The sequence below is a fragment of the Diabrotica virgifera genome, chromosome 2 (assembly GCF_917563875.1).
Source record: "Diabrotica virgifera virgifera chromosome 2, PGI_DIABVI_V3a".
Classification (NCBI taxonomy): Eukaryota; Metazoa; Arthropoda; class Insecta; order Coleoptera; family Chrysomelidae; genus Diabrotica; species Diabrotica virgifera.
Genome location: NC_065444.1, coordinates 212,784,898 through 212,803,993, shown reverse-complemented (window position 1 = coordinate 212,803,993; position 19,096 = coordinate 212,784,898). Strand labels below are relative to the sequence as shown.

The 19,096-nt window shown below is 34.7% G+C and overlaps 1 protein-coding gene across 1 annotated transcript in view; it reads right to left on the bottom strand.

Moving 5' to 3' along the window:
* Window positions 1-19,096, bottom strand: part of LOC114332137 (facilitated trehalose transporter Tret1-like) — a 60,872-nt gene that overhangs the window by 27,685 nt on the left and 14,091 nt on the right. The window lies entirely within an intron of this gene.

Below are 19,096 nucleotides of genomic sequence, written 5' to 3'. Positions count from 1 at the left end.
ACGAAGAAAATTGTTCATCTCATATAATAATACTTACTAATGTAATCATTTAGTAATTATTGTTCTATTTTATATTGTACCAATAAAGATGAAAAATGTAAGTCGTCATAAACAATGCATAAATACACCAATAGCTCAGTAAATGACAGTTTTGAAGTGAACTTATCAGCGTCACGACGGACGTATTTGCTTGACAATTTGGATTTAGGTTTTAGTTACACTTCACTTCAAAGTTGGATTTATGCCGTTGGTTGATTTTGCTTCGGGGTGACACCTCTTCTTGGGGTAAAAAAATATACGTTTAAGATAAGTCCGGAAATGTATAAATTGACTAATTATAAGCAACTTTCGTTCTATAGAGTTTCTTTATCTACGTTAATACTTTTCAAATCATTTGCGAGTCAAAATGTTTCTTTTTCAACAAAAAAATAACGTTTTCAGACCAGTTTGTCGCAAAGAAATCAAAAATAAGTAATTATTTATTGAATTAAATATTAGATATCGAAAAAATATTTGTAGCAAAAATGAAGCTTATAAGATACAAAAAAATGGTGTACTTATTCATGAAGTATATCAACAAAGTAAAAGCACAGTTGAAGCTCATGAAAAATTATTCTTATTCGCCCAATTCCAAATCGAATATTTCAACCTGAAATAACCAAAAAATGAAGCACTTTTCGGGAAAAACTCATTAAAACTTTTTTTAAGTGTCAAAAAAAACTTTATTTTTATTTTTTATAAAAGTTTCTAGCACCCAAACTATACGAGTTACGCTCAAAATAAAGTTGGCCTCTTTTTCGGTCAAAAAAAGCGTGAAAATCTGCCCCTATTTCGCACCCCAAATAAAATTTATCATTAGCGCTTGACCAATTACTTTAAATATTTATTGTTTATATGATCTGTAAGTTTGGCCGGTTCGAAGTTCTTATTTAAAAAAAAAATCGGTTTCATAGTAAAAAAAAATTTATTTTGGAAAAATGCTTTTTTTTCAAAATAACTTAAAAAGTGTTAGTGATAACGAAAAATTTCAAGGACTAAAGAAATGCAGGTCTTGCTTTTATAAATATTTTGGCTTTATTTTGTTTTTCTGTAAGACAAAAATTGGTTAAGATATGGCTGTTTAAAATTTGAACATACTTGTGATTAGTGACTCGTTCAAGCCCTTTCAAATAGAATCCTTTAAAAAATAAGCACTTTGAACCGGTAAAACTTACAGTTCATATAAAGAAGTTAAGTAATTTGTAAGGAAATAATGATTAGTTTCATTTGGGATGCTAAATAGGGGGAGATTTTCACAATGTTTTTACCAAAAAATGGAACTAACTGTATTTTGAGCGTAACTGGCTTAGTTTTGATGCTAGAAACTTTTGTAAAAAATAAAGCTTCCTTAAAACACTTTAAAAAAGTTCTAATGAGTTTCCCCGAAAAGTATTTCATTTTTTGGTTATTTCACGTTGAAATATTCGATTTGGAATTTGATGAATAACAAAAACTTTTCATGAGCTACAACTTTTGTTTTACTGAGTCGATAGACTTCATTTTTTTTCATTTTTTTATTAGCTAGATACATTTTTGCTAACAATATTCTTTTCGATCGAATACTTACTGTTTGAACTATTTGCGAAAAATCACCAAACACGTGTTTTTTTGTTGAACAATACACATTTTTACTGATAAATAACTCGAAAAGTCTTGAGTTGACCAATTCGGTGGTGACACTGAAAATTACACAGTATCGCCATATTTTACGTTGATTTACTGGGCTGTAACACATAGGTATTTGGTTACACATGTCGCATTTAGTAATTTTTTAAAGGGGGCCCCATTTCCAATTTGGCGGGAGGGCCCCGACGGGGTTTGTTACGCCACTGATTAATAGAGTATTCTAAACAAAATATTGCACAAAAACAAGACAAGCAACCCACAGTATACTTGTGGAGATTTATGTAGATGACTTGTTTTACATCTGGCCTCACGGTCCAGAAGAATTGACTAACTGTCTGATGGATGTTAACAAAGAATCAATCCAATTCAGCATCGAAAAAAAAAACAATAATTTACTTCCTTAAAGTTTACAGAAAACCTACCCATACCAGCAGATATTTAAATTACCGATTCAACCACAAAGTAAACGTCAAAAAAGGAATAATCAAATCAGTTCAGGAAGAAGAAAACACGCTAACAAAGATTTTAACAGAAATGACTATCCATTTTCATTTATTAACAAGGAATTCTACAAGATGAAGCAAAGAAACCAAAAAAACGCCTTAAGTAAATAATCCAGAAACAGAGGGAACATAGACTTTGACTAATTAAATCCCAGATATGCAAACATGAATGGGATAGCGAGCACAGAGTACAGTGCATCAATGACTAAGGAAAGGAAAAGAAGGAAATAAAAGATACATCAATAATCATGAAAGAAACATGAAATATAATAGTATATTGAAATAGAAAAAAAGTCAAAGAAGCAGATCTCATCCTACTTAAACCCTCTAACTGGCAAGAGGTTCCTGAGGGCCCCTTCGATTATTATTTATTTAAGCTACAGGCAAAATTAATGTAGCCGCAAACTGTTTTGAATCTTCTTCCGTAGTTCTTCTGGAGACGTTTCAAACGCATTCTAAATTCATTACACCGTTTAATTTCATTTCTGCCTTAGTTTTTTGCGACAGATTGAGGTAAACGCAGAACAAATACCTCTCATTAATTTTTTTTTCGAAGTAAAATTTTGATGCTACATGTAATCTGAATTTAGTGAAAATATTTTTTTTCTGAGTGGTTTACAGCTTCAAGTTTCACTACACATATATTGGAATTATTACAAAACTGATTGTGCTTTAGAAACGAAAATAGTAAGGGTTCCTGAAGGACCCCTTGCCGGTCTATATGAAGTTTCGTCTCAATTTGTTGTGATTTTTGTGTGTTGTTGTGCTATTATTTTCCAACATTTGATAATTATTTGTATATTTTGTTTCTGTAAATGGCGGGCAGTATTAACTGGAGAAAGAGATAGTTTGATTTGTCGGCAATGACCCAAGGATGAACTTCAAAAACTTATGGATTCTGTTGAAACGGAATGGAAAAAAAGCAAAACATCCCATTGATGACATTCGCTTCGACAGTATTAATCACTTTCCACTTTGGCTCAGCAAAGAGGGTGTTATAAAATTATGTTTTTATAATTGTCACCACAAAAATAGTTTACACCTATTATGTCTTGTTTGTTTTTTAAGTTTATTTTAATAAAAAGAGTTCAAATTAATAAAACGCTATTTTTAACTTAAACCGGCAAGGGCCACCTGAAGACCGCTTTACTTGATTTTACCTGGACGCCAAACAAAAATTGATAATTAAATTTTAATAGCATTTCTAGGTATCTTAATATATTATTAAATTAAAAAAAAATACCCAATAAATAGATTAATTTTTAGAATCTTGCCAGTTAGAGGGTTAATGAAGAAAACATTTATAGAAAACCATCAGTAGACTGTAACAGGCTTTGGTTGCCAACATATTCCAACATCATACCAATCTCAGATTCTTTAACCTTTAATACGATGATAGTAGGAGACAATCCTTTTTGGAAACGATTTCCGGAGTGAAAATCGAAACGTTAAACAGTACGTATAGTGCAGTCACTGAAGGTTTTCACCTCCGATTTCGTTGAACCTCCATCGATTTTCATGAAAATTGGTGAGTAATTAGAGGATACCTCAAGGAACAAAGGTGACATGATGCCAACTTGCGCTTTTACCCTGGGGGTGGATGCCACCCCTTCTCGGGGGTGAAAATTATTTTATTAAAAATAATACCATAAGTCGATAGAGGGACAAATTATAAGCAAAATTTGTTATATAAAGTTATTAAAATAATTCAACACTTTTTGAGTTATTAAAGACCAAAGATTTTATTTTTTCATAAAAAGTGCGTGTTTTAAATCGGTTTTTCACGTGTAAATCAAAAATTATAAGCTTTTACAAAAAAGTTATTATTACTGAAATTGAAGATAATAAAAAATTGAATACAATACTCACATAAAAAACTAAACTAATGTTAGTTCAAAGTGAGTTATTGGCAATTGAATGTGTATTTTTTGCGACGAGTACTCAAATCTAAGTATTCAAGCTTAAATAACGGGAAAACTATGCAATGTATTATATATTCCTGCCAAACATTTGCCAAAGTACTTCGAAACACCTATCAAATGAGCTTTAGAACAAGGTAATAGCATCAAAATTAAGCAAGTTATAATGAAAATAAAAGAACTGTTTCGAATTTTTTAGGAAAAAGTGAAAAATAAAACATACACCATTTCCACAAAAATTAAAATTTATAGTAAGCCTTACAATAACTTCTTTGTATTAGCATAAGCAATGTTTTCGATTATTTTGACAGGTTTAGAATGCATATTTTTGAAAAAAGATATAATTTAAAAAAATCGTAATTTTTAAAATTATTGTAATTCTCATATTCTTTTGATAATAACTCAATATACGTAAAAAATTATTTATAGCCAAATTTTATTTTTTTCTGTGCCAAATATTTTACCTGTTTTACTATTTCTATAGGGTAAAAAATAACCGAGATAGAAACGTTTAAATCTTAAATTTTGCTGTGGAAACCATGCAACCGGGGTCATATAACCTTTTATTTTTAAAAAAGTAAGGGGTTTAAAAGGTTAAGTTTAACGTGCTTAAATAGCACTTGGAATTATCTTTCAAACAGTTTGTAGATGAACCTGATATCGTTAACACGAACGGAGTTATAAAAAAAAACAATAACATTTTTTGGAAAAATTTTTAAAAGATAAATTTTGAAAACATTTTGGAGCATAAATTTTAACGCTATCAACATGTTCGGGGGCTCATTTAATAGATATTTTTAAGGACTTTGAGAGATACTTAATAAGTTTATGTTATAAAATTCATCAATTTCCCGTTATTTCAGCTTGAATATTAATGTTTTTTACTCGCCGAAAAAATATATATTCAATTACCTATAACTCACTTTTAGTTAACATTAAAAGGTTTTTGTAGTAAGGGATTTATTTCATTTTTTATTAGCTTCAATTTTGATAATAATAACTTTTTTGTAAAAACTTACACCTTTTGAGTTATTGATGAAAAATTGGTTAAAAACATGCATTTTTCCCAAGAAAAATTAAAATCTTTGATCTTTAATAACTCAAAAATTTTGATTTATTTTAATAACTTTATATAACAAATTTTGCTTTAAATTTGTCCCTCTATCGAATTATGGGGTTATTTTTTATAAAATAATTTTCACCCCCGAGAAGGGGTGGCATCCACTCCCAGGGTAAAAACGCAAGTTGGCACCATGTCACCTTTGTTCCTTGAGATATCCTTTAACCACTCACCAATTTTCATGCAAATCGATGGAGGTTCAACAAAATCGGAGGTAATAGCTCATATCCACCTTCAGTGACTCCACTAGTAGAACAATGTAATTTTCATCACATTCATTTGTGGTTTAACCCGGGCGCAGTCGCGCTCACTTCTGTCCCGTAAGTAATCGCGCGTAGAGAAAAAATCTCACAGTACGAATTTAAATATGAATTTAGAACAAATTTCTATTTTATAATATTTTTATTTAATTGTTCTGTTAAAAATATCTATTTCTAACAATTCTAAAGCTAATTGGTTCTCACCAAAGCCATAAATTCCAAAAAAATAAAATATTAAAAAAAAAATAAAAAATTAGAAAATAATTCCCACGCGTTACAACAATCTTCCTCGAGGCACTTACGAGTGGAAACTTATGTTGCAAAATTTTTCATCAAGTTATCACGGAAAAGGATAAAATGTGAGATTTTTTCTAACGGCGCGACTGCTCCCGGGTTAATCTGATATAAACATAATACATTTAAATTAGACATGCCACAAGGAACCGTTTCAGAACCATTTTAACCATATCAATACCTTCCATAAGATAATTTTCCTCTACTTAACATAACTGAATAATTACCGTGTTTTTAATCGCTCTGTAGATATGTTTATTTATTGCATCTGTTCTTTTATTTACACAAGGATATCCAGGTGTTTTATAATAACATTTGCATAAGCATGATCATTTAAAGTATTATATACCCGAATAAAAGGTAAGTTACATATATATGTTTTTATGACTGCAACAGCTGTATTTCCAGATTGAAATTAAAAGCCTTGAACATTTATTTGACTTTAATGTGAAAAATTACCAGAGAAGGGCAGTTCTCGCCAGTGGCGCACACCCAAACCCCCCTACATGGGACACTGTATATACACGAAATTTTCGATTTTCTAAATCTGAATGAATTGAAAATTGGGACAACTCCCATCTTAAAGTTCAGGAAAAGACTCATCCATTCATATGTCAACCATTCATTTTGGTCCAAGGGTGTGGATTTTACGGCCCTTTCTATTTAGGGTCTGTTTTTCGTTCTCGTCCCCAAAACTCCCAAAAACTTCAATAATTTAAGTCCGGCCTTTACAGCTTCTGATAGTACTAATCATTACCTTTCCAACGCATGCTTACTTTTGAAAATCGGTTATACCATTCAAAAGTTAACGAGCTCAGAAATATGACTCAATTTTTATTTAAAAAAGGGAAAATGTTTGTCGATATGTATGTATGTGTGTTAAGCGAGCAAAAGAGGACTGGATGGAACAAAGATGTCGTGAAATGGAAGAACTACAAAGAAAACATGACGAGTTTAATATACATAAAAAGCTTAAAGAAATTACCTACACTCAGAGAAAAAGAACTCCTCACTTTATGAGAAACTCCAAAGGTAACATAATTCTCGACTTGGATGAAAAAAAGGAAGAATGGACTAACTATATAAAAGAGCTCTTCCTGGATACGAGGCCACCACTTAACACCACAAAGTATACGAATACTGGTCCTAGTATTTTAAAAGCGGAAGTAGAGAAAGCCATCAAACAGAGCAAAAATGGAAAATCTCCAGGCCCTGACCAAATACCATCAGACTGGCTCAAACTTCTGGATGACGATAATGTCTCACAATTAACAAACATTTATAACCATATATACGAGACTGGAATGATGCCACAGATATGGTTGGAGTCTACATTTATTCCACTCCCAAAAAAACCTAATACATCATGGTGTAAAGACTTTAGACTAATTAGTCTCATGAGCCACTCTCTCACAACAAAATGAAACAAGGGAAGCTTTGTTCTCAATGTTAACATTACTTCAACGATCATGGGAAGTACAGACACCAATTTACGTCTGCTTTATAGATTTTGAGAAGGCGTTTGATAGAGTTCAACACGATAGGTTGTTTGAATATCTAGAAATGATTGGAATAGATGATAAAGATCTGAGACTTTTACAACATCTATATTGGAATCAAGAAGCTTCTATTCTGGTAGACGGCAAAGAAACAGACAACATTTGCATTCAAAGAGGTGTCAGACAGGGTTGTGTGTTATCCCCAACTTTGTTTAACGTATACTCAGAAATAATTTTTAATGAAGCCTTGGAAGGACAATGTGGAGTTCGAATCGGAGGAGAAACTATTAACAACATCAGATATGCAGAAGACACCGCGATCATGGCTAAAAATATCGAAGATCTTCAATTCCTTATTGATCGAGTCACTAGAGAATGCTCCAATAACGGACTTAACATAAATGCAACAAAGACAAAGTTACTTGTGGTTAGTAAACAAGACGTCGGCCCTATGCAACTAATTGTCAGTGATGAATCAATAACAAAAGTTAACCATTTTAAATACCTAGGATGTTGGATAAACGAGACACTAAATCCGGATGAAGAAATTAAAACTCGTATAGAAATTGCAAGAGGAGCATTTATGAAACTTACATCTATTCTGAGCAACTCTCAGCTGAATTTACAACTAAGAATCAAGTTCCTAAAATGTTATGTGTATCCTGTATTACTATATGGATGTGAAACCTTGTCACCCCCCACCCTTCAACTTACTTACAAGTAGAAGGGGGGACATAGGGGTATGTCCGGCTAGCTGAACCCTGTCAGGCAGCGGAGTGGGTCGGAGTTCTTTATAGACCTAAATATGATGTAATAAGGGGCGCCAGTCCGTTCCAACGGACTACCCCTCGGCTATGAATGTTTTATTTTAGGAACAGACAAGAAATAAAACGAGCCTTAAAGTAAACCAAACATGTATTGACTCTTCTAATACGTAAAACAAATGAATAAATGAATGAAAGGAATAACGGAATCGGTAAGTCCTAACAAACAAAATAATAAATAAATACCAATCGAACAAATGCACCTCTTTTTCAAAAAAATAAATAAAAAAAGAAACTTTAATAAAATTTATCAATAACATGTACCTAAGTTCCTCATTCTAAAAATATAAATTAAACAACCTGTAAAACATAACATATTTTCAGCATAATTAAAATATAAATTAAACAACCTGTAAACATAAGTCAGTTTTGCAATAATAAATATTATATAACATTATTCTCCGCTTGTAACAATAAAATTAAGAAGAGGTGTAGATGTACGCAATACCAAGCCCTGCGTATCTGATCAGATATGGGACCGTCAAGATAAATATTTGATGTCATATATGTAGGGTTAAATATACTATCAATTACACAAATTACAATTAATTAATTTAAAATAGTTGTCAATACCTGGCCTAATATTAAATAATAATAGTAGATATTGTTTGAAACCAGGCAAGTAAATAAAAAAAGTTTTACAAGAACTTACCGTCCGACCATACAACTAAACTTATCTGAATTTAATAACATAGCATTTCTTCCTCCGCCGCGCCGTCGATATGGCCTTTACAGAAAGCCGGTAGGAGAAATATCAACGTACACGAAATCAAAAGTCCATTTATAGAGAGGAAAAGTCCCTATATCATGAAAGACAATTCTGCTTACAAGTCCCTCTACCAGCAAAAATAGGTAGAAATGTTCTGCATACCAGGAAATAGAAATAATTCTTTATACCAGGAAATAAAAATGATTCTTCATACCCAACACAAAAATAATTCTTCAAACCCGGATCAAAAAAAAACCCCAGCAAATTACACCAGTGATTGAACTGGGGTTTTTATACAATTCACAATACCTTCGAAAACTTCCAAATTCCCATATAGTCCAGGAGTCCAATATAGTCAACGGGACATCAGACCGGCAGGAGACGACAAATAAATTTATCCCTTGAGGATAGGCTGACCTAGGAACACTCAACACAATAGGTAGCCCTTATAGAGGGGTGTGCAATATTATCCCTCAGCACGAGGTAGGATTTATCCAGAATATTTGCTATCACGCCCTTTTCAAACTTTGCCTTCCACCATGTCTCACTAACACATTCCCAAAATGTCCCCTCGGACCTCCTCTACCGAAGGAAATTCTTCGGCTTCCACAACAGTGTCGCCAATGCTTAGATCAATTAGCCCTAATGGATAAGCGGCTCATTTAAAAATCTAATACATAAATATATAAAACAATGTGTGTTGCCTACAGGTAGGGCCAAAATACACGTAAATAATTAGTTACTAATTACTATTTAATACCACCAGAAACGTATTTGGCCATACTGATACAATTATACCTTTACGACCAATAACACAAAAGACGTTAGGCCAGTACAGTAAATATTTAATTTATATTTATGACAAATTATATTTGTGCTTTTGCACAAAATTTAAACGTAACAATTCCCCCTTAACTTCGGAGAAATTTTCGTAGAAAATTTCTTGCCAGCCTAGTACTTCCTCAATTCCCTCAAAATTAGTCTTACCCCTCTTAGCTAGGCCTCAGCGCGAAAGTATCCCAGATCACCTCTCTTGCTGCCTCTGTGCTTCTAGGGTCAATGCACCTCAAGGAATCCATGGCTAACAAGAAGAACCAACATTATAATTACTCTAATTCCGGACCTGGTTTCAGGTCTTTTACATGCCAAACCCCCTTATAGAGACCACGTTCATCACACAACTCATATGTCCAAGGAGACAACTTCTTCTTTATAGAAAACGGACCTAGAAACTTAGGTGCCAGCTTGTGTGAGAAATTCCTAGTGGCATCCGAGAGGGCATAATTTTTCCGCCACACCAGTTGGTGGGGAAAATATTCTACATGACGACGTCGCAAATTATACCTATCACAAGCCTTCTTTCCAGCAATTTCCAGACGAGATCGAACATCAGTGAACATCTGTTTAAAAGCCGAATTACGACTAGCATTAACTGTTTGAGTACCATCTTCAGGAACCGAAACATTAGAATAGTCTTGTCCAGATAACTTCATATCTCTTCCGAAATTAATGAAATATGGAGTCAATTTAGTGGTTTCGTGCACAGAAGTCCTAAGGGCACAAGCAATTTTGTGAAGATTTACATCCCACGTTTGATGATTATCAGAGACATACATGGCCAACATTGTCTTCATAGTGCGGTTCATCCTCTCAGTGGGGTTAGCCCTAGGATGATAATTTGCACTAAACTTGATCTTACAACCATAAGCATCGGCAAGCTTTTTAAATTGTGTACAACGGAATTGTGGCCCGTTGTCGCTTATTATTACCTTAGGAACACCAAACAACAAAAATACGTCATTCTCCAATTTCTTAACAACTGCATCACCAGTGGCTTTTCGAAGAGGGAACAAAAGAACAAATTTACTCAAATAATCGGTGACATTCAAAATGAAAGTATGACCTTGCTTTGACCTCGGTAAAGGTCCTACTAAATCTATAGAGATTAACTCCCACGGACGATCTACCTTGGGATGAGAAACCATTTTGTCCGTAGGGCGTTCTTGAGAAACTTTATACTCAGCACAAATGTTACAACGACGAATGAAATTAGCGACGTCACTCCTCATCTTTGGCCAATAAAAACGTTCTGCAATCTTTGAGTATGTTTTGAACACTCCAACGTGTCCTGCAGTGGGTGGTTCATGACAATTCGAAATAATCCGAGGCCTATCCTTTTTAGGTACTACCAGCTTCCAACAATCCGAAGATGGAGACAAAGAAGGATATGGCGAAGCTACATATTTCCAGAGCTTGCCATCTGACTCCCTCCAACTAGAAAAATGTAAGGGCTTATCTCGAACCCTCAACAACATTTTCTGATACCACTTATCAGAGTCCAAACCGACAAAATCCGAAACATCTTCAGCTTCCAAAGCATCAACAACAGGAACAGACCTAGATAATATGTCAGGAACGACATTGTCCTTACCCTTACGATGGATAATCTTAAAATTAAACTGTTGAAGACGAACAGCCCAACGTGCCAAACGACCATTTAAATCCTTCAGATTCTAAAGCCACAATAAACTGTAATGATCAGTTATGACACTAAATGCCACACCTTCGAGATAAGGGCGCAGTTTTTCAACGGCCCATAAAACTGCGAGACATTCACGCTCAGTTGTAGAATAATTGCGTTCCTGACGAGTTAAAGAACGACTCAAGTAAGCTATCACACAATCACCCTCTTCCTGTGTCTGAGTAAGAACAGCACCAATTCCGTATCCAGAAGCATCTGTTTGAACTACAAACGACTTTGTGTAATCGGGACATCGCAAAACAGGGGCAGCAATCAGACATTCTTTTAAACGTTTAAAGGATCTATCACACTCATCTGTCCATTCAAATTTAACCTTTTTCTTAAGTAAAGCAGTAATCGGAGCAATAATAGAAGAAAAATCAGGCACAAATCTTCTATACCAAGAGAAGGTTCCAACAACACGTCTAACTTCAGTCACGTTAGTAGGAGCAGAAATCTCTAACATTGCCTTTACCTTATCAGGATCAACATGTAAACCATTACGATCTACAACATAACCTAAATATTTCAATTCGGGGCGACAAAATTGACATTTATCCATGCTAACAGTAATGTTAGCATCCCTGAGGAGTCGAAAAACTTCTTCTAAGGTAGCTAAATGCTGTTCAAAACTCTGACTTACAATGACGATATCATCCAAATATACAAAAACGTAAGGTTCCAAATCATGACCTATAACATTGTCGATTAGCCTTTGCCAGGTTGCAGGAGCATTATGAAGTCCAAAGGGCATCCGCTTGAACTGAAAGAGTCCACGGTTGGGAACGGTGAAAGCTGTATACTGTCTGGAAGATTCGGCCACCGGCACTTGCCAATAAGCAGATTTAACGTCAAGACTAGACAAAAACCTTGCATCACGAAGCTTATCGAGAGTGTCGGACACCTGGGGTAAAGGATAGCTATCTCTAACAGTGACAGAATTCAACCTCCTAAAATCCACACAAAATCTATAAGTCCCGTCTTTCTTTTTAACAAGCAGGATTGGGGAAGCCCAAGCACTATTAGAAGACTCTATCACACCTAGACTAAGCATCTCATCAAGTTCCTTATCAATTTGATCTTGGACTACTGGATTAACCCTATAATATCGTTGTTTAATCGGTGGGCTATTTGTAACAATAACATGTTCTGTTTTGTCCGTACAACCCAAGGTTGTACCCATTAATTTCACATTACGATCAATAACAGCTTGTAACCTATCTTTCTCTAAAGATGCCAACTTAGTTCTACCGAGCATCTGTTCAACAGTATTTATTAATACTGGTTCATCAGAAAAATGACACTCATTTCTTCGAAGATCGGGCACAACACCCATACTACGCCAAAAATCGGTACCTAAAATTAATAAATGTGGTAATTCTGGGATCAACAATACGTCAATTAACCGAAAGTTACCCCTCAATACTACAGGTAACTCAACGGTTGCAACACTGCTTACTCGTTGTCCATTGGCAACTGTACAAGTGACAGTACGGCTTGCATTCATATGCAGTCCTACCTCCTGAATAAAAGCTAGTCCCTTCGTACCCATAATAGTTCTGGAAGCACCAGAATCCATCAATCCTAGTATCTTCTTACCCAAAACTTCAATACTTAAATAGGGTCTTTCATCCCCTACTACATTTTCTAACACATAATCCAATATCACCTTAAATTTATCGATCGAATTACTCACATCATCACACCCTATCCGATCACTCAGGTGTGATGGTTCTAGTTTTCCTTCTTATTGCAGACAGGACAGGTTTTCACTGTGAACCCTTCCTTTTTACATCTATAACAAAACATTTTACCCTTCGGTTCAGAACAACCAGCAGCCCTATGGCCAGGTTGATTACATCTAAAACAAATAATGGGTTTTGGAGTAGACAGAATATTCGAACGTCTACTACTAGATGTTGTGTGACTAGTATCCCCGCTACTTGTTGAACATACTTCAACATAGGCGAGGTCGGGCTCCATAAAATTCATAGAGGCGTTTCTTCTTCCAACAGGAGAACTGAAACTTTCCATTGCCTCTTTTTTAACCTCTAACTTTCTACCATACTCCCGCAGTTCAGCTAAGGAGTTTATTTCCACCAAGGCCAGCTGGTCTTGATAGAAAGGGGCTATGTTTCTTAAAATAATCTTTAATTTCGTATCCTCAGAGACTGGGCAAGTAAGCCTATTAAAATACCCAGACATCACTGCCAAATAAATTCCCATTGATTCGTCAGGACCCTGGGTCCTTCGGCGAATCTCATCCAACAAATGCTCATTATAGTTAGGGGAGAGAAATTCTTCCCTTAACAATACCAGAAAATCATCCCAACTGTTCACTAGACTCCTATATGCTAAATAAAACTGGTAAGCTCGTCCACTAAACAAATCAATACCACATTCCAGTAAGGTTTCTTTCGAAACATGCCTAGCCACTCTCAGCTCTTCAACTCGGGAGATAAAAGCACTCAACGACATACCCTTCTTATCGCCAGAAAACTTAAGATTCCATTTACTAGGAGGAACAGGCTTAATAAAAGAAGAAGTAGCAGAAGTTTGAGGAGCAGTGGGGGTAACAGGACTCGAAGTTTGAGCTATAGCTGCCGCAAACTGTTGCGTTTGATTAGGACCCAGGAAGTCAACTTGGGTAGGCACTGAAGCCAACCTTTCGTCTCCTTCTGCTTGACGATGCAAAGAGTCCAGCAGGCGAAAAGCCGTAGCCAAAAATTCAGGCCTTTCTTCTTGAGTCTCAGGAATGTTCTCGATTCTACTCAAGATATGAGACTATTTTGACTGATATTTCAAATAATCGTTGCTAGTTTTAGAGCCACGAAACGCTTCTACCAAAGGTCCCAAAACTTGTAACTTATCACGAACAGCCTTAACATCTTCTTCAGGTTTAAAAGGATAAGCAGGATATTTTATACTATCACCACTACTTTCAAGTCGAAGGGCAGTGGATAGCTCACTACGCATACTATCCACCGTACCAGTGGCAATTCCACGAATTTTGAGTTCATAAGTCAGCTCACCCTGACTCAATCGCTTAACTTGGAGCTTTCTTGACATTGCTAAGAAAATGGGCAACAAGAAATCAATAAGAAAACTTGGACAAACAAGTAAAAATGTATGTCTATAAGATCTAACAAATCATTCAGCACTTAAATCTATCCACAACACACAAATCACACACAAAAATATTGGCACAATGGATTACTCAAGTGAAGTATCAAAACTACATTCGAGTACTATAATTAATATTATAATTATACATAGAAGAGTCAAGATAACTAACAACGACATGCGACAAGCTGTATGGCCCCAAGTTGGGCGCCAAAAATGTCACCCCCCACCCTTCAAGTTACTTACAAGTAGAAGGGGGGACATAGGGGTATGTCCGGCTAGCTGAACCCTGTCAGGCAGCGGAGTGGGTCGGAGTTCTTTATAGACCTAAATATGATGTAATAAGGGGCGCCAGTCCGTTCCAACGGACTACCCCTCGGCTATGAATGTTTTATTTTAGGAACAGACAAGAAATAAAACGAGCCTTAAAGTAAACCAAACATGTATTGACTCTTCTAATACGTAAAACAAATGAATAAATGAATGAAAGGAATAACGGAATCGGTAAGTCCTAACAAACAAAATAATAAATAAATACAAATCGAACAAATGCACCTCTTTTTCAAAAAAATAAATAAAAAAAGAAACTTTAATAAAATTTATCAATAACATGTACCTAAGTTCCTCATTCTAAAAATATAAATTAAACAACCTGTAAAACATAACATATTTTCAGCATAATTAAAATATAAATTAAACAACCTGTAAACATAAGTCAGTTTTGCAATAATAAATATTATATAACATTATTCTCCGCTTGTAACAATAAAATTAAGAAGAGGTGTAGATGTACGCAATACCAAGCCCTGCGTATCTGATCAGATATGGGACCGTCAAGATAAATATTTGATGTCATATATGTAGGGTTAAATATACTATCAATTACACAAATTACAATTAATTAATTTAAAATAGTTGTCAATACCTGGCCTAATATTAAATAATAATAGTAGATATTGTTTGAAACCAGGCAAGTAAATAAAAAAAGTTTTACAAGAACTTACCGTCCGACCATACAACTAAACTTATCTGAATTTAATAACATAGCATTTCTTCCTCCGCCGCGCCGTCGATATGGCCTTTACAGAAAGCCGGTAGGAGAAATATCAACGTACACGAAATCAAAAGTCCATTTATAGAGAGGAAAAGTCCCTATACCATGAAAGACAATTCTGCTTACAAGTCCCTCTACCAGCAAAAATAGGTAGAAATGTTCTGCATACCAGGAAATAGAAATAATTCTTTATACCAGGAAATAAAAATGATTCTTCATACCCAACACAAAAATAATTCTTCAAACCCGGATCAAAAAAAAACCCCAGCAAATTACACCAGTGATTGAACTGGGGTTTTTATACAATTCACAATACCTTCGAAAACTTCCAAATTCCCATATAGTCCAGGAGTCCAATATAGTCAACGGGACATCAGACCGGCAGGAGACGACAAATAAATTTATCCCTTGAGGATAGGCTGACCTAGGAACACTCAACACAATAGGTAGCCCTTATAGAGGGGTGTGCAATATTATCCCTCAGCACGAGGTAGGATTTATCCAGAATATTTGCTATCACGCCCTTTTCAAACTTTGCCTTCCACCATGTCTCACTAACACATTCCCAAAATGTCCCCTCGGACCTCCTCTACCGATGGAAATTCTTCGGCTTCCACAACAGTGTCGCCAATGCTAAGATCAATTAGCCCTAATGGATAAGCGGCTCATTTAAAAATCTAATACATAAATATATAAAACAATGTGTGTTGCCTACAGGTAGGGCCAAAATACACGTAAATAATTAGTTACTAATTACTATTTAATACCACCAGAAACGTATTTGGCCATACTGATACAATTATACCTTTACGACCAATAACACAAAAGACGTTAGGCCAGTACAGTAAATATTTAATTTATATTTATGACAAATTATATTTGTGCTTTTGCACAAAATTTAAACGTAACAACCTGGATCATGAAGGTTAACATGATGAACAAATTAGAAGCCTTTGAGATGTGGTCGTATCGTAGAATGCTCAGAATATCTTGGGTTCAACGCATTTCAAACAGAGAAGTCTTAAACAGAGTAGGTCAAGGCGAAGGTGACTTAATGAAGATGATAAAAAAGAGAAAACTTGAATATCTGGGGCATATAATGAGAGGTAGAAGATACAGGATGCTGCAGTTAATACTCAATGGAAAGATCGACGGAAAAAGGGGAATTGGTCGAAAGAAATATTTATGGCTCCGAAACCTTCGTCAATGGACTGGCTTATCAGCAGATCAATTGTTACATGCCGCACAAGATCGAGAACGATATCGGCAAATTGTTATGGAAGCTACCCACGCCTAAAAATTTGGGCTCGGTACTTAAAGAAGAAGAAGATGTATGTGTGTGGAAAAGTTAAACCGATTTGAATTTTTTTTCTGTGTTTGAAGAGGGGGTTAGGGTCGATTCAGAACCGGTATAGTTTGTGACTTTTGACCACCCATAAGCCAGCTATAGGACTTGGTAGGTACAAAACGGCATATTTTTTGGGGGTATATATCTTCGGAAAAAGAAGAGACAGGAGAACCGCAAATACATTAAGTTAAGCTTTCAAATGGTGTTTAAGCCGTCAGGATCAGACATACACACGGCTCAGTATAGCCGAAAAACTGAAAAACTAAACTTAAAAAATTTTGGTTTTCCGGCAAGTCCTCAAAATTTCAACCTACGAATTGCGTCAATAACAGCATTTGTAGAAGGACTCTAGACGAATCTAACGGTGTATACCTCATATCCACGAAAATTCGAATTTTTAAGTTATAGGCTTCATAATTATGATCAAATCTATTTCCTATGGGAAAAACGGCTTCTCAAGCTCAATAATTATTGTAATAACTTCAGTTATCATACTTGACCTTAGTTCCATCAGATACTACTGGTCAATACGCTTCAAACTCATGTTTACTGATCAAAATCGGTTAAGCCGTTTAGAAGTTATTAAGCTACAAAAGTATAATCCAATTAACGATTATTCCCGAAATGGTTTATGTAGTTGTAGTGGTTACGACGCTAAATTTGATCTGGCAACGGGCAATCCGACTTCATTTATCTGAAATCTAGTGTACATTCGATGGACACTAGATCATTTGGGAGATAATGCAACAAAGGTGACCATTTATGAAGCTTAACGTGTAACAGATAACTCAAATAATAATATTTGAGTTATCCTCCCACTCAAAATGGTCCGGAACATTCTTTAAATAATCAAAATGTCAAAAAATAAAGGAAAAATTCGATTCTTTTATTGGATTTTTGATTATAACTTTAAAACTGTTCATTTCTGAGAAAAGTTGTACTAACAAAAAAGTTGCGTAATTAAATTTTCTACAATATACGATTGGTTAAAAATTTCAAAAATACTCACCCTTGTTGCAAAATAGCAATACTTGCGAAAAAAACCATACAAAAACAAGTATTCGCATTTTACGTTTTTCAACCATTTACGCTACACCTAAGACCTTCATATTTTACTCAGAAAACCTATATGATATAATAAAATAACACTGTAAATTTCATTACGATCGGGAATAACTTTTGATTAAAAAATAAAAGAGCAATTCTGATTACTGCTTTCGAAAGTTCAAGTCAAATTATATCGGTTTTGATTGTTTGCATTGCTAAAAAATAAGTTTTTATTTGTTAAATAAAGGTATAAACACATAGTGTTTCCCGGGCCCAATGCATGCGTTTTAATGGACGTAATGTACGTAGAAATTCTGTATGCGCGCCTACTCGTTCGATTTCAAATTAGAAATGCATTGAAAACATACTTCAATTACCATGTGTTGATAGCTTTGTTTAACAATAAAAAAATTAATTTCTAGCAATGAAAATAATCAAAACCGATAGAATTTTACTTGAACTTTCAAATGCGGTAAGCAGAATTGCTATTTTATTTTTCAATCAAAAGTTATTCGGGTTCAAAAATTGCAATTTTTCGATTTTTTGAAAGTTCAACCCCGTTTATGCCGAAAACTATGCATCCTACCAAAAAACTTAAAAATAATTTTTTGCTTAGAATGACCCAAAGAATAAAAAAACATGTTTTGTTTTGCGAAAAATCGCTGTTATGTGATTCCTCAAGTTCTTTGTTTATAACAATCTTATCGACATCCGGATCGACTGTTACCCAAAAAATTCGTGTTCTACGGGTCAAAATACATAAAGAAAACTTGGGTAAGTCCATCTGAATTAAGGAGGCCGTTGTACCCCTACTGGCGACAGGACTATCATAGTTAGAAATCGCTCAAAATTTACCAAAAATAGATAAAAACTTACGAGATCATACGAATAAGACATCTAGATCGCTTATAGGTATACAGGTGATCAACTTCTGTGACAAAGTCCAATATATCTGTTATCATACAATATATGAAAAAAAGTTGTTAATAAAAGTTATAGGCACCTTTAATGTACACATTCTAAAATTAGTGAGAAATATACAGGGTCCTCCATAACACGGTGCCAAACCAAAGTTTTGTTTTTTTAAATGGAACACCCTATATTTTATTTAAAATCTGGTTTCTCTACATTTTTCTGATTCTAGAGATATAACACTTGTCTAGGGTTATACTGAGTGTTTCAAAGTTACGAGCACTTTTATTAAGAAATC